General features: G+C 42.1%; 1 non-coding gene across 1 annotated transcript; it reads right to left on the reverse strand.

Annotated features, from left to right (window-relative positions):
- Positions 1 to 12,304: 12,304 nt before the first annotated feature.
- On the reverse strand, positions 12,305 to 12,377 carry TRNAT-CGU (transfer RNA threonine (anticodon CGU)). The gene has a single exon. It is a non-coding gene; the product is annotated as a tRNA-Thr (tRNA).
- Between the last annotated feature and the right edge of the window lie 3,793 nt (positions 12,378 to 16,170).

Here is a 16,170-nt window from a genome sequence, read left to right on the forward strand (position 1 = left end):
AGAGTGATGCTCTTTTCCACTTCCTCTTTCTGCTTGACATATTTTTCAAGACTCAAATTAATTCTATTGGATCCAATTTTTACCCAGATCCCTTGGAAAAGTGAGATGACTGTACTTTGGCTAGTATAGATCATAAACTCTGTTCCAATGAAAGAATTACGGTAAGCTTTGCTCTTCACTGCCATTTAACCATTAAGTACTAAGGGCAATATATGCACAAAACAGTTCTTGCTTTTTTTTGAAAGCATGGTTAAACAAGGGACTTTAACTATGAAGACCAAGAAGCCATGGGACAATGATTTGGAATGTTCAACCTATATAGATCAGGGCCACATATGAGCTTTCTGTCAGCGCTCTCTCTCTCTCTCTCTCTCTCTCTCTCTCTCTCATTACTCTTTGGCCAACAAGATGCTGTTTGTGCTAATCAGCAGCTCTGGGGAATAAATAAGAGCTGGGGGGGGGGGGGGTTAGCTGGAAGCTGGGGGGGGTGCCTTGTGCTATATCAATAGCACATTGTGGATTGGTAGCTGCTTTCAAAATAAAGGTGGCCCATTTAAGAACTTTTTAAAACAACTTGTATAGTGTGCATTTGGATAGTAAATGGAAGAAACAGGGTCTAATCTTTGGGAAGTGAGCTGAGAATACACACTCAAGCATTTGTAATTATACAATGATTTCCAGTGCATTCTGTCAGGCTACACAGATGTTTGTTTGTTTGTTTTAAAAAAATTATTAAAGATTTTCATGAACCACAAAAGAACGTGCAATCTCTCTCTCTCTTTATGTTCAGGTTGTGTTTATAAGTTTTTAAAAAAATCACTCAGTCTAAACTATTATTTAGAGAGGATCTGCAGGATCACATTGTCAATCTCTACTGGCAAATGCATTTATGTTGCAACCCCAAAGATGGTTAGCTGGTAGAAAGTCTCACTGAACTCAGTATGATTAATCATGAGAAGACATGTGTCAAATGCTGTTGCTTCAGATACTATTGGGGGTGTTCTTTTTAAACTAACCACATGCACATGTCATTCTTTCACCTTCTGTCCTTTGTTAGCCTAAATATGTGGTTGGGCAAGATGAGAACAGTGTCAAAGGAGTAAGTTGGCCCCTCCATCATTCCAGTAACTATTTTAAATACATGGGCATGCTCCAGATGGGTTTTCTGTTAAAATAAAAAGGACTCAAATCAAGCAGGCAACTGGGTGCTTAAATCCTATCTGTTGCAATGTGTTTTAAACATGCCTCCTTAAGAAGACAAAGTGTTCAGCAAAATGCTAAAATCTACCATGGTGACTTATAAGCAAAGAACTTTATTTTTTTATGTAGTGGCATGCGTAGGTCCTACGAGCATTTCAAAAAATGTTGATCTCATGTTACTTTTGCTTTGTGATTGGTTTCTATTTCCCATTTGCCTCTCCTTGTTGTTGCTCTGTTCAGATGTTTTTTATTATTTCACTCTCTACTCAGCCTCATCTCTAGATTGTATGGGGGTGGGGAAGGAAAAATGTTTAAAAGCACAAGAGAATACATGCAGAATGGAACACAACGTGATTAAACGTGACAAACATACAAACAGCATTACAGTTACTTCACACCACCCCAGTTAACACCCATCGCCAAACAGCAGCCCAAATAATGCTGTTTTGCTGAGCTTTCTGAAAGTTCTGCATCTCAGGTTTGGAATCTGGAAAATCTCAAGGGGAAGAGTGTTTCAAAGCTGGGAGGATAACTTTTCCAGTTGTTTGAAATGATGGGCAGTGCAGCCAAGACGATTAACCTGGTTCAGCTTAAATGTAATAATAGAATATAGGGGAGAAGGTGGTCTCCAAGCCACGTGGGAGACATGTGGCCCTCCAGATGTTGTTGAACTGCAACTCCCATCAGCCTCAGCCAGTCTGGCCAGTGGTCAAGGATGGTTAGAGCTGCAGTACCACAACATCTGGATGGCCATGTGTCAGTGTCGGATATAGGAGCCAGCTGTCTGTCATCTAGCCTGTATGCCAGCTGTCTGTCATCTATCCCTCCCTTCTGAACTGTATTTAAGCCAGGTTCCATAGAGTGAGGCCAAAGCAGCATCAGAAACCTTATTATCGGTTAACTCTTATTTTGCTATGGAGTTAAAGACTAGGTTGTTTTGTAATATTGAATTTGTTTGATGTTTGTCAAATTCTTTTTGTCACATAGCATGTTCTCTGTTTGGGTATATTTTGGATTTCTAGTGCTGTGGCATTTTGATGTTTTGAATGATTGCTATAGGATGCTTTGGGCAGAGCTCATGGTGGGGAAAGTGGCTTGTAAGTGAAGCAACCCGTCAATTTCCCAACCTTGCGAGTTACATAGGCTCCAAGCCATTCAAGGAAGGTTTTTTTTAATATACTGTATCCCACACCAATTACAGCTTCAATACAACCAAAAGAGTCTTTAAGAGAGTGTATTATTGTAGTCCAGCCTCAATATTGCAAAAGCATTAATGAATGCCCCCGGGACTTGATCATATAGAAGGCATCCTCACCTGGGAATGCGAGTGCCACTCTAGCTTATATTTCTTCTTTTTAAAATTTTCACTTATTGATTGTGATGACTGAATGCAAGACTTGTACATATTTCAGATAAAGCATTCCTGGATGGAGGATAGATGGGTGTGTGCAAGTGTCTGTAGAAACTGGCCCACTGTATAAAGGCGAAGTTCATATTAGTTCCTTCACTCACTTTTGCCTCTGTTCCCATCTACCATGCACATGTGGGCTGCAGCCCTTGCACTCTCTACCCTTGGAGCTACGAAGGCCACTGCTGCTTTAAAAAAAAATAGGTGTTAGGAATTCCATTCCACCCTTTGCTGCAGATATGTGGATTGTTACAGGTCACATGTCTGTTTACATTCCAGCATAGATTGCTGGCATGAGCAGAACTTCCGCTCTGTATTGCTTTTGTTTTCTGTGTCTCTCTGAGACGAACGGCAAGGAGAGAAGCCATGTTTTCTTTGTCCTGATATATGTATAATAAATGCGTAGCTTAGTATCGTGTCCATGCCTCAAGCCTCATCTGTTGTGCAGTTTACACTGCTGAGTAATGTGTGCTCAAGCCTGCTCTGCTGCTTGAGTCACAGATGCACATCGGAGGAGAAGAGGTCGATGGATCTCCACAGTGGCAAGGCTGAGAAGGGAGATGCTCCAGCTGGGGCTGAGCCAGCTGGCTTTTCGTCCCCCGATTCCGATACCAGGTATAGACCAAAGCTGTCGTCTAAAGAGACTAGGAGATCAACTTCTATTCTATCCAGAGCAGATGGAGGCAAAGGCAGTTTGCAGGCTCTTTATACTTAGGGGAAGTTGGAGTAAAAAGAGACCAGAACAGACTGTTTTTACTCCAACTTCCCCTAAGTAAAAAGAGCCTGCAAACTGCCTTTGCCTCCATCTGCTCTGGATAGAATAGCAATTGATTCACCCATAACCTGTGAGTGTCCTGCTGTAGCCAAACATGCCTTTCTTCTAATGCAAGTGACAGTCTGTGCTTTTTTAAAAAATAATCTAATTGATTCAAGATTTTCAGCCTGAAACCATTCCTTCCAATGACCTTATTGTTTTCCTCTAACCACCACCTACTCTAGTGACTGGTCTTTATAGATTTGTTACTTAATATGCACCCACTGCTTCCAAGCAATCAGAGGTTCATTGTGTACATATCCCCTGCTTCCCAGATTTCTCCTCCTGACTACTAGTGACTTTATTGCTAGATCCATCTGCTAACAATTTGAGAAAATGCAGCAAGAGACAATCATGTAATTTCTTTGTCCAAAGAAGATGGTATTGTGCAAGTACAGCTTGTTTGTTGGTCTCAACCAAGTCTCTGTTTGTAAACAGTTCTTAAATGAAGCATTGTTCGTTAGCTGGAGAAAAACAATAGTCATCATTGTTTAAAGAGATTTGATGGTGGCTTAATGGAGAGTACCAATAATGTTCACTTACTTTTCTTTTGCTTCACTGTCATTTTTGCTCATATACTTTTCTAGGGCAGGGAAAATAATTTGAGTTGCTCTGAAGAACTGCCCATACATAATTTGAGTTGCTCTGAAGTGTGCCCATACGTTGCACAAGCAACAATGGCTCTCTTGACTATGTTTCTCCCAGCAGGAACATGAATGCTTAGTAAACCATGTGAGAAATCTGACAAAAACAGTAACAGGAGAAGAAATGTTCCCTTATTTGTCCCATTCCAGAAGAGAAATCAATCCAGCAAATACAATCGGTATTTGCTGCTGCTGTTGGTCTCCATCTGTAAAGGATATGTAATTGGTTACTCCCCCTACCCCACAGTTGCATTGTGTTTCCTTTGTAATTAAATGAATGGGGTGGAGTAACAATGCAAATTTAATAAATACAGGGCTTTTTTCAGCCAGAACTCAGTTCTGGCACCTCTTTTTCTAGAAAAATAGCACTGCATAAATGTCACAATTTCACCATAGCAGGCAGCAAGATGATTAATATATATTTTTGGCTGAAGATGAACTGCAACAGAATGGAAACAATGCTGCATGCGACAAATACAAGGTTGATCAGAAAACAATGCTTTTTTATATCCCTAGTTATCCCTAGTTATATCCACATTCTCACATGCTAGATTGACAGCTGGCACTGGGTGGATTGACCATTTTATGTTTGTGCTTTGTTCTGGTTATCTCCTCCCATTTGTATCTAATTGGACCCTGAGGTTCAGTGGGTGGCGACTAGGGAAGGGACCTTTTTAGTGGTGGTACCCTGGTTGTGGAATCTCTCCCAAAGAAGCTTATTTTGCACCTACTCTGGAGTCATTTTGATGTGAGGCAAAGAGCCTTTGCTCTTTCCAGGCCTTTTGAAGGTCTTGGAGCTGATAATATTTAAAATTCTGTTTAAATCTGCTTGTTTTGTTTTGTTTTAACATTATTTATATGTTAACATTTTAGTGATGCTGTAAGCTACCCAAAAAACAATGTTATCAGGTGCCAGTCATCAAATGCAAAGAAGCCAAGTAATGCATGTGCAAAATAGGCCCAAGAGTTGCCTAAATATATACTGGCCCATTCCAGTGTCTTGGAATCATAGAGTTGGGATCTTGTAGGCTCTGTAGTACAACTTCCTTCTCAATGCAGGAAATCCAGAGCTAGAGCATCTTCAACGGATGACATAACGGTCTCTCCTTGAAGAACTCCAGTGAGGAGTCCACCACCCATCTAAGTAATTGGTTCCATGGTCAAACCATGAAGAAATGTCTCCTAATCTTCAACCACATCCTTAAACCTCTGATCCTGCTCTCTGGGACATGGTCTTCCTATGACTTGTTCTCTTTTACGTGACCGTTCCTCAGGTATCTGCACAGTGCTATCTTGCCCCCACCAATTGCTTTTTCTCCAGGCTAAAGATACTCAGTTCTTTCAGCCTTTCATTTTTCTCCATGCTGCTATCTTCTGAACCCACGCCAGTCTGTCTTCATCTTCTTTAAAGCCAGGAACATGGAATGAACACACAACCCCAGGTGAGGTCAAACTATGTCAGAATGAAGTAGAGCTATTATTTCTAGGAAATGATGCTACTATTGATACAACCTAAAATCACACGAGCCTTTGAGTTTAGTCTTGGCTTTCTTTTTCTTCCGCACTCTTTTGTGTAAACACAACCTTCCTTCTCCGGCTTCATGTTATGTCTGTAGCTTAAATCGTCATTTGTACAAACACATGCCTCTCTTCTTATTGCTTGCTTGTTTGTTCTATTCTCGGAAAGTAGCCAGGAATGTGTTGTAGCAAGCAATCCACGCCATCCAGGTCCTCGTTATTCCTTGCACTTCTCTATTATCCTGAAGTTGTGCTCCTTGTAAAGAAGTAACTGAAGGTGTGCCAGGCAGAAAACCCCCCAAAATATTATCTTCCAGCCGATCTCTAGATAGGCCACACAATGGGTCTCTGACTTCCCCTCCACTGTAAAAAGGATGTGTTGATGTCTGAAAATGTTTAGAAAACTGTGTTTAGCTTACCAGGAAGCTATTGGCTGACATTCAGTGTCATTTGGGAAGCTGGAAGAACAAAAAGGCAACAAGTGTTTCTGACATCCCCAGGAGATCAGTCAGTCATTTCCGTCAGCTACTCCACTGAGTCTAGGCTTCCCTTAAATTCAACCATCTACTGACTTACAAAGAGCAGTGGGTCCCGTCCCCCCACTTTACATTCCTACTTGAGTACATCCATGTGGAGACATGTGGAGTAACCAAAGACCAGAGCACAGACAGTTAAAGCATCAACATGTAAATAATTAGCGAACATAACATCCAGAATAAGTGGCTATTCTGATGCCCAAAAAACTGGCTGTCCTTTTACTCTGCATCCAATCGCATGCCCTCATTTTCTCTTTAGCATCTCTCTTTTTAACTACCTCCAGCTGTCGATCCCAACAAAGACACTCTCTTATCTGTCACTCACTCCACCTCTACCCAGCATTTCATCACATTCCTGTCCTCACTCCTCCAGGGACGGAAACCGTTTTCAGCTCAGGGGCGTGCGGACCTTCTGAGGGTCCATTGACTGGGCAGAGGCAAAAGTGAAGTTTTGTGGGTGTGATTTTGCACATAAGGCTACATTCTAGCCAGCCATAACACTATACATCTCTCCATCTCGGGCAGCAAAAGGCACAATCACAAAAGGCATTGCCACAAGAATACATTCCAGCCAGACAAGATCACTTAGAGTACAGAGCTGGGCCAGTGACATTTGTCTCCTGGCAGAGTCCTGAGGGCCCAACAGAGAGATATGGGGGGGCAGGTTTGGCCCCTAGGCCTGAAATTTCCTACTCTTGCTGTGTCCAAAAGACCAATTACACCAGGCCTAATATTCTGACACAATGACTTGCTTCCAGAAAAGTTTCCTAACTAGCAGGTCTTAAGAGCTCTGTCTTCCCACACTTCTGAAAGCAACTTCCCATGTCACTCCACACACAAATCATTTCCAATTTTTAAAATAACATCAGGAGGACCATCTGATGAGTGGTGGTGAAATAAGCCAGGGCGCATGTGGCAAGTTCTTGACATACGTGGAAAGGGCCCTTTGGGTTCCAGCTAAAGTTTGGCACTCAGGGCTTTCATAAAATACATTAATAATTTGAAGCTGGGAGCAAGAGCTTTCTCTTTTAAACAGCAGCAGCAGCAGCAACATCTTACAAAAGAGTTATTGGGGAGAGGGGAAGAATTCTTAGTGATGTGCACTACATATTTTGTATCTTGTAAATGTAATAAGATCCTGTATCAGTTTTGGTCTGTCTCTGTTACAAATAAAAGAATATATGGTCAAAATGATTCCAAAGTATGGTAGGTGCAAAATGAGCTTCTTTAAGAGAGATTCCACAACCAGGGTGCCACCACTAAAGAGGTCCCTTCCCTAGCTGCCACCCACTGAATCCTTGGCAGCTGGCCATCCAACCTCTGCTTAAAATCCTCCAAGGAAGGAGAGTCCACCACCTTCCAAGGTAGTCTATTCCACCGTTGAACAGCTCTCTCCATCAGAAAGTTCTACCTAATGTTTAGTCAGAATCTCCTTTCTTGCAATTTGAATCCACTGGTTTGTAAGTACTTCCGTTTATTGATTTTTTCTTTTCTTTATGAAGCAACCACATCTGCTGGCATAAAACAGGACCAACCCTACCATAGCAGAGGGAAGTAGATATGCGGGGGAGGTCAACATCCCTCCCATTCCTCTAGAGAATTTTAAGCTAGCCTGCCTTGTGCTCCCAAAGCTGGGCTGCTGCTCCCAGATGCAGGGGAGGGTGCTGCTGACAGCACTAGTGCTGAATAAGAAGAATTATACTGTCAGACCAACTGGATTCTATACTCAAAATGGGTGGGGGCTCCAGGGAGCAACATGTCTTGGCACGGCCCTGGACTAACGTGATAGAAAACGTTCCCACGCATATGGATGAAAACCATGATTGTGTGGAAAGGGTTGAGTTTTCCCTGCCTCTGTGTTCCACCATTCAACAACTTTGTCAATCTGGTTGCCATATGGTGATGTCTAGTCTACTTGCCTTGGAATGGTTCACTGTCTGATGTTGCAGTGCAGAGCTGCACATCTGATAGACGAAAGCCAGAGTTTTTAGGGTGGTATGCTGTGATTTTGGACCAAATCAAAGCTTGCCCTTCAGAACAGCTGCTGAAATGTAAAGGCAAAATATTGTTTTGGACCAAATCTGGTGCCTTCCTGATGCTGTTGGGGGCTTCAGTTCCCACCACCCCTGCTCATGGGCTGTGGTAGCTTAAGGGAGTCAAACAACATCTCTGCAGAGCATCAAGCTGGCTATTCTTGTGCACATTTACCAAATGGGCATACCAAGCACATTTAACATTGTGGCCCTGTTTCCTGTGCATCACTGCCTTCGGAGAAGTCAGCTGGTGAAGACACAGCCTAACTGGAAAAGTTTCCTGTTTCTCCGTTTCAGAAACACGCTGACTATTTAAGAAGGCAAAGTGCATCCCTCGTGTCTGCCAGAAATCTCTTCAACTGTTTACTCTTTGAATAAAAAGAGAAGCTACTTCATGAGCTTTTTTATTATCTTAGATTAGAGAAAACCAGTAAAGTATACAATAGTTGTTGAATCCCTCTTCCTGGCTTCCTTTCATTTCCCCAAAATGACATTAAAGCGGGAAACTATTATTCATTTTCTTCTTTAATAAGTGCTCAAGGTTTCCATATAGCATTTCCACTGTACACATGGGTTCATGCCAAGCTGTAACACCTTTAACATCCCATCAAACACGGTAGGCTATCATAATTATTACAACCATCACATACGTATTTACAATAGCATCATTAAGTCCACTCCACCTCCACTGCTGTCCCTCCCCTTTGCAATAGTATTTTCAAGACCAGGAAACATTGGCCCCCAAACTTCTTGGTGCACCATTTGTGTGTGTGTGTGTGTGTGTGTGTGTGTGTGTGTGTGTGTGTGTTTTTAAAAAATCACTAATCCCTTGATGCTTTATGAACTGATCATACATATCCCAAATGAGATAGAATATTTTTAACTTTAAGGATGTGTTTTCCTAGAATGTCTCTTTAACCTGTGCTTACTGTACACGGTCATGCCATTTCCTTTTGTGAATTTACAATAGGTCCATGGCATTCCAAAGCTGTGTCCACAACCAGGCTGTTTCTTGACCTCTGACCAAATGTTCCACCTCTGTTTCAATTAAAAGAATACATGCAGTGCAAAACAGTAATTACTCCACCCCCCAACAGTTCTGCCTTGAGATTGATGTAGAAAAAGGCAGCAAATTTACCAGCAAAGGACAATGGGTGCTGGGTCCAGTAAAACAGTAGTGTGAAGCTGCAACCCTTTTTAATAGAAGTTTGCATCAGAAAATTGATTGGAATAACTTATTGCATAGGCAATGTTAACATATTCAAGACAGAGATGGGATTTATTGTTATCATTATTATTACTGCATTCTTATAATTTTATTTAGCAACCTACACTTTGGCCAACCTAGCAGTTCGAAAGCACGTCTAAGTGCAAGTAGATAAATAGGTACCGCTCTGGCGGGAAGGTAAACGGCGTTTCCGTGCGCTGCTCTGGTTCATCAGAAGTGACTTAGTCATACTGGCCACATGACCCGGAAGCTGTACACCGGCTCCCTCTGCCAGTAAAGCGAGATGAGCGCTGCAACCCAGAGTCATCCGTGACTGGACCTAATGGTCAGGGGTCCCTTTACCTTTACCCTTTGGCTAGCATAGCTTCCGTAGCAGTTTCATAATGCTTAAGCATTAAGCATCTATAGTATGGAGATAATAGTTACCTACTGTATTTACTAAATCTTTGCTCATTTATTTATGTATTTCATAACCCACACTTTCACACACACAAATGTCAAGGCGGTGTATAACATGTAAAAATAAAATTGGCACAAAATATCAATGAAAACACCATTAAAGGAAATAAATAAATTTTGAGAACATTCATATTGCAAAGGCCTATCCAAAAAAATATAATTTTCAAATATGTCTAAAACAAGGGAGGGATGGTTTCTACTGGGAGGCAGCAGGGCTTCCACACTAAAAGCTCAGTCCTGCACTTCAGGGCTGTGGGTAACAATCACAAGTGTCCAAAGTTATTTAAGGCTTTGTAAATCAACACAACTTACACAAGATGAATGACAAATAAAACAGTCCCACCCTGACAAATGGGCACCAGAGAGTGTTGCTGTAATGGTGCCACTGGTGGAGACAGATATTGAGTTCTGCTCAGCAGCTCTGCTACAGACTGACAGGCATGACATTTCCATGCACTCTGGTTTCCATCACGGTGTTCTATTGCACCAGAAGCAGTTTAGTCATTCTGGCCACATGACTCGGAAAGCTGTCTGTGGACAAACGCCGGGTCCCTCAGCCTGAAGCAAGATGAGCAACGCACCCCATAGTCGCCTTTGACTGGACTTAACCGCCCGAGGGTCATTTACCTTGACATAGCTTGTGAACCTGTAGGTTCACAATTCTATAGCTGCTTACCTGGGAGTAAGCCCCATTGAACTCAGTGAGACTTACTTCTGAGCAGACATGCAGAGGATTGTACACATTTGGATGCTCTATAGAAATGTGAAGGATTAATCAATGGGATTTTTCTCTGAGCACCACATACAAACATGTATCAGCCAACTTCTGGGACACCAGCTCCCCTTGCACTGTCCTCTCCCTGAATTGTTTCCATTGCAACTGTAGCTTTAAGAACTGGCGCCAGAGTTTGCTTGCTTTGTTTCTACACACACCCGGGCCCATCTTGCAATTAGGACAGTAAATCGGCTGGAGGGACTGTTTTATTTGTCATTCGTCTTGTGTACGCTGTTCTGTGGGTGTGGTCAGCTGAAGATAAAGCTAATGCTTAAAAATAAATAAATATGTAAGAGAGAGTCTAGAACAGTGGTTTTTAAAGTGTGTTCCAAGTAACACTCTGCTTCTTGGAATTGTATGAAGAGAAGGGATGGAGGAGTCTGGTTTTGGTTTGTGTCACTTAAACAAGCTTTTAGTCATCAGTCCAGTCTGTCCCATTTCTGCACGAATATGCAGGGATCTTTTTTTGGGGGGAGGGGGACCCTCTCCATCTACATACATATTTGAATATGTATTTATATGTGTGTTTTCTATCAAAATATGTATCTCCATCCACATTTTACATGTTTAAACTGCTGAGAACTACACTCTGACATTCAAAAAAACTGCAAGATCTGTTGGATAACTAAGTTCTTATCAGGATGTTAGTCTGAGAGGTGGAAATTCACATATGAAGTCACAAAAAATGAATGCCTCAGCCATTGCTAATCAGGAGTTCCTCTCTGAAGAGCCAGATTTTATACGTCACTTCCTCATGCAGGGATCTGGGGTGGGGCAACCCAGAGTTACTGGGTTATTATTATTATTATTATTCTGTGGCCTGGAGGTAGACTGCATATTCACATACAGTGGTACCTCGGGTTACATACGCTTCAGGTTACATATGCTTCAGGTTACAGACTCCGCTAACCCAGAAATATTACCTCAGGTTAAGAACTTTGCTTCAGGATGAGAACAGAAATCGTGCTCCGGCGGCGCGGCAGCAGCAGGAGGCCCCATTAGCTAAAGTGGTGCTTCAGGTTAAGAACAGTTTCAGGTTAAGAACGGACCTCCAGAATGAATTAAGTACTTAACCTGAGGTACCACTGTACTGCATTTTCCACAACTACATTGTGCTCAAAGCAGTCCAGAGAATAGACAATTTAAGCACAATGGCCATCAACAAATAAAAATGTGCTACAGTGTACCATTGATATTTCAACAGATACCTCAGATGTGACAACTAGACGTGATCCAGGTGGTGTGGATGCCTGCACAGTTACAAACTGTTTACCTGTTCAGCATCATACTTAAACAAGGCTGGTGGATATAGCCAGTATCCTTCACAATACATATGCAAAGACATTATCTAGCAGATGGACACATGTAGAAAGGCTGCAGTCCTAAAACTTATCAAACATCTGGCGTGTGAGGAGGAACATACTTGTGAGTCCCTTCCTTCGAGAACATCAGTCTTAGGCTGGTGCGATTTAGAAATTGCAAATTAGGGAGGTTCACCTTGGAAAGTGAAATGAATCCATTTCTTCCTCATTCCTAAGAGGAATCAAATATTCCCCAATTAATTGCACTCTGTTGGCATTATGGTGCATTATGTTGTTTGTTGCATGTCTTGAAATCATAGAATTGTAGAGTTGGAAGGGACCACCAGGGTCATCTAGTCCAGCTCTCTGCAAGGCAGTGGGAATATTCTGCCCAACATGGGGCTCAAACCCACAACTCTGAGATGACGAGTCTCGTGCTCTACCGACTGAGCTACTTGGGCTGGCCTTGACTTTCAAGCATCTGTTGAAGCCCTTTTCATGTGGACTGATGTCTGCAGCTGTTTAAATTGCAGGCACTTTAATGATTACTGTATAGTTTGTGTTTTATGTTTTACTGTTGTACACTGTCCCAATACAGTGGTACCTCGGGTTATAAACACTTCGGGTTACAGACTCTGCTAACCCAGAAATAGTACTTCAGGTTAAGAACTTTGCCCTAGGATGAGAACAGAAATCGGGTGGTGGCGGCATGGCAGCAGCAGGAGGCCCCATTAGCTAAAGTGGTGCTTCAGGTTAAGAACATTTTCAGGTTAAGAACGGACCTCCGGAACAAATTAAGTTTGTAACCAGAGGTACCACTGTGTACATATTTGATTATACTTTTAAACAAAATAACTAACTAAATTTGTGTAGTTCCTCTTGGAAGAAGAAGAAGAAGAAGAAGAAGAAGAAGAAGAAGAAGAAGAAGAAGAAGAAGAAGAAGAAGAAGAAGAAGAAGAAAAGCAGCCCTGTGCTTCAACAGGCAGGTGAAATTTGAAATGTCTCAAGGTAAACAGACTCAAGTGGAGAAGAGGGCTGACTATACAATCCGAACAAGTACAATAAAGAGGCCATTTCTGCCACATGTTTTGAGTCACGTAGCTCATAGGAGTAGCATGCAAGTGTGGAAAAAAGCCAGATCTTTGGACTAAAACATAAATACATCGGTGGCAATTAAAAGTATTATTTATGAACCCCAAAGCCACTTCCCCAAGTGCATCTGAGTTGTTGTGCTTGCTCACTGCTCTCCTACCAGCAATTAAAATCGAGGTTAGCAAACCATGCTTATCCGCTTCATGCAATCTGTGGTTGATGAGGAACAGTTAATTCCAGTTTATGGAGAACCTCTGGCACCAAATGATTTCCGTTTGTGGCTACTCGTAACCACCACTCAGTCCCATGGCTGCCGGCGAAGCTTTCACCCTCCTGCTTTGGAAAACAGATTCTTTGGGACAATGCAATGACAAACAAACTTCTAAATAAAAAGGTAAAGGTAAAGGACCCCTGACAGTTAAGTCCAGTTGCAGACAACTCTGGGGTTGCGGCGCTCATCTCGCTTTCAGGCTGAGGGAGCTGGCATTTGTCTGCATTCAGTTTTTCCGGGTCATGTGGCCAGCATGACTAAGCTGCTTCTGGCGAAACCAGAGCAGCGCACGGAAACACCGTTTACCTTCCCACCAGAGCGGTACCTAGTTATCTACTTGCAATTTTTGGCATACTTTCGAACTGCTAGGTTGGCAGGAGCTGGGACCGAGCAACGGGAGCTCACCCCATCACAGGGATTCGAACCACCAACCTTCTGATCCGCAAGCCCAAGAGGCTCAGTGGTTTAGACCACAGAGCCACCCGTGCCCCAAACTTCTAAATAGCATGGATGAATTGGTTTGTGTTAACCTGATGCTGACTCGATAGCCATAATGATATATTTTTTATGACTTCCAATAATAACAAAGAAGATAAAAGTTTGCATTGCATCTTCTACAAAAGTTCTAATTTCAATTTTGGATCAACCTGTCATATTTTAAAATATATGCTCCCTCCATTCTTGATAATATGATCTTGGAGTTTACTATAGTCTACAGGTGTGCAGCAGCAGAGTTTAAGTAGAGCTGTTCTTGCATTTAAAAATCTGCCAGCTGCAATGCTATGGCCACTTACTTGGGAGTAAGTTCGTTTTAATTCTGAGTAGGCATGGTTGGGATTGAAAAAGTCAAGTAATCACATGGGCATAGCTTGCAGTCTAACACACATTAACCTAAAAGCAAGTGCCATTGAACTCAAAGACTTACCTCTGAGTAGACAAGTATGGGATTGCACTGTTAGTAGGTTAAGCAATTACTCTTGCATACAATTACAAACAACATTCCCATAGCAAAAGACCCTTTGTTTTTTATTTATATATAAGTAACAATCTTATAAGAGGCATTCTCACCTGTGTGGGAGAGATTGGTGGGGGAGCTTTTAAAAAAATAATAATGCTTGCCACCTGCAGCTTTTATAAATATTTGTATTAAAGCAGTTCTTTTAAAACTGCTTGACAATTAATTGGGGCACTTTTATGGTCCACCAGTAAATTTCAGAGAGATTAACCTAACCGATAAATTAGTTAAAGCTGCCCTGAGTTTAAGGTTTCATGTGTAACTGAAACTTGAGCAACATAACTTGCACAGATCATTTTATAGCTATATATATATTAATAATGCTAAAATAATTGTGGCAGGCTGTGTGAAAGGCAGTAATTTCCAGAAATGAGTTTGGCAGTTTGTTTGTTTTTAGCAATCCAATTCATTCATTTCCCTCCTGGGGGGGAAACGGCTGCCAGCACCATTCTTGGTATAGTGGTTGTTTGGCTCCACGCTCTGGAAGATCTTAGGGCAGTCAGCATAGAGGACTTTCAACACCAATAGTTGTGTAACTGGAAGACAAGGATTGGGTGCTGGAAGGATTTTGGGGCTCAATCTCATTTTTTTTTTAAAGTAAAAAAACATGTTTAAAAATTGGAACTCTGTTTTCTTTCCTGGAAAAAAAGACACCAACTTCCTGAATTTATTTCTTATTAGAATGCTGCCATCTGGTGGATACTTCCACAAAGGGAAAACACATTCAGTTTATTGATTATGTTAAGGATGTTTGACTTTCTCCCCATCATACAAATATCACATAACAGCTCAGGAAACCTCTTTTCCTGTTGCAGACTGCATTAACTTGGAGAACAGGAGTACAGTGGTACCTTGGGTCCGTTCTTAACCTGAAACTGTTCTTAACCTGAGGTACCACTTTAGCTAATGGGGCTGCTGCCATATGATTTCTGTTCTCATCCTGAAGCAAAATTCTTAACCCGAAGTACTATTTCTGGGTTAGCAGACTCTGTAACCTGAAGCGACTGTAACCTGAAGCGTCTGTAACCCAAGGTACCACTGTACTCTCAGAGACCACAGACTGGCAGTCAGTGAAGCCAGTATGGAAAAAGAGTTCAGATTTAAGGCATATGGAATAACAGACTGCCCTGCGGTTAGGCATTGGCAGGGGTAATTGTTATGCAAATGAAGGGGGGAAGGAAGCGCCATCACCTTCCCCCAAGGAAAAAGGGTAGTTCGGTAGAGGACTCCAGGGGGCATTGGCTTTGTCCGAAACCTAGGGAGGTAAGGGCCTCTGGCACGCCCCCGAGCGGTGACACCTGTGGGATCCTAGTTGGCGTACTTCAACAGGACTCCCATGGCTTGTGGATAACCCTTCCCGGTTTCCATGCTGGGTAGTCGATAGGAGCCAATGCCTAAGGCCAATACCTTTCAATTCTGTAATCAATAAAGTTGTGGCCTTTTATGCCCATTAACCTTAAATAATGTGTCCGGTGTCTTTATTTCACATGGGGGGAGGGGCCTTGCCACGCAACTTTCACCATGGCTATCACAGACTCCCCAAGCTGATGGGGTCTGCTTAGACGTAAGCCCTGCTGGTTTCAATGAGAATAACCTCAAAAGCCATGGAAGGACCTGCCAATGTTTGTTCTCTGTTTCTCCTCTTGCCAATGTCAAATTTGGCTCTACACATTTTTGTAGCAATTTGTGATTAATTTCTTTTTAAAATCCTCATGACAATTCATCAGTGTTTGGGTGTGATTTTCTCCTAATAAACAAATGCATTGCTATTATTTGTGCAAATGTTTTAATTTCTCTTCCTTCCCCCTTTTGCTGTTTTTTTCTTTGGGGGAGGGGATTGGAATGACTTTTGCCTCTTGAATTATGGAAAAAAGGT

The sequence above is a fragment of the Podarcis muralis genome, chromosome 6 (assembly GCF_964188315.1).
Source record: "Podarcis muralis chromosome 6, rPodMur119.hap1.1, whole genome shotgun sequence".
Taxonomy (NCBI): Eukaryota; Metazoa; Chordata; class Lepidosauria; order Squamata; family Lacertidae; genus Podarcis; species Podarcis muralis.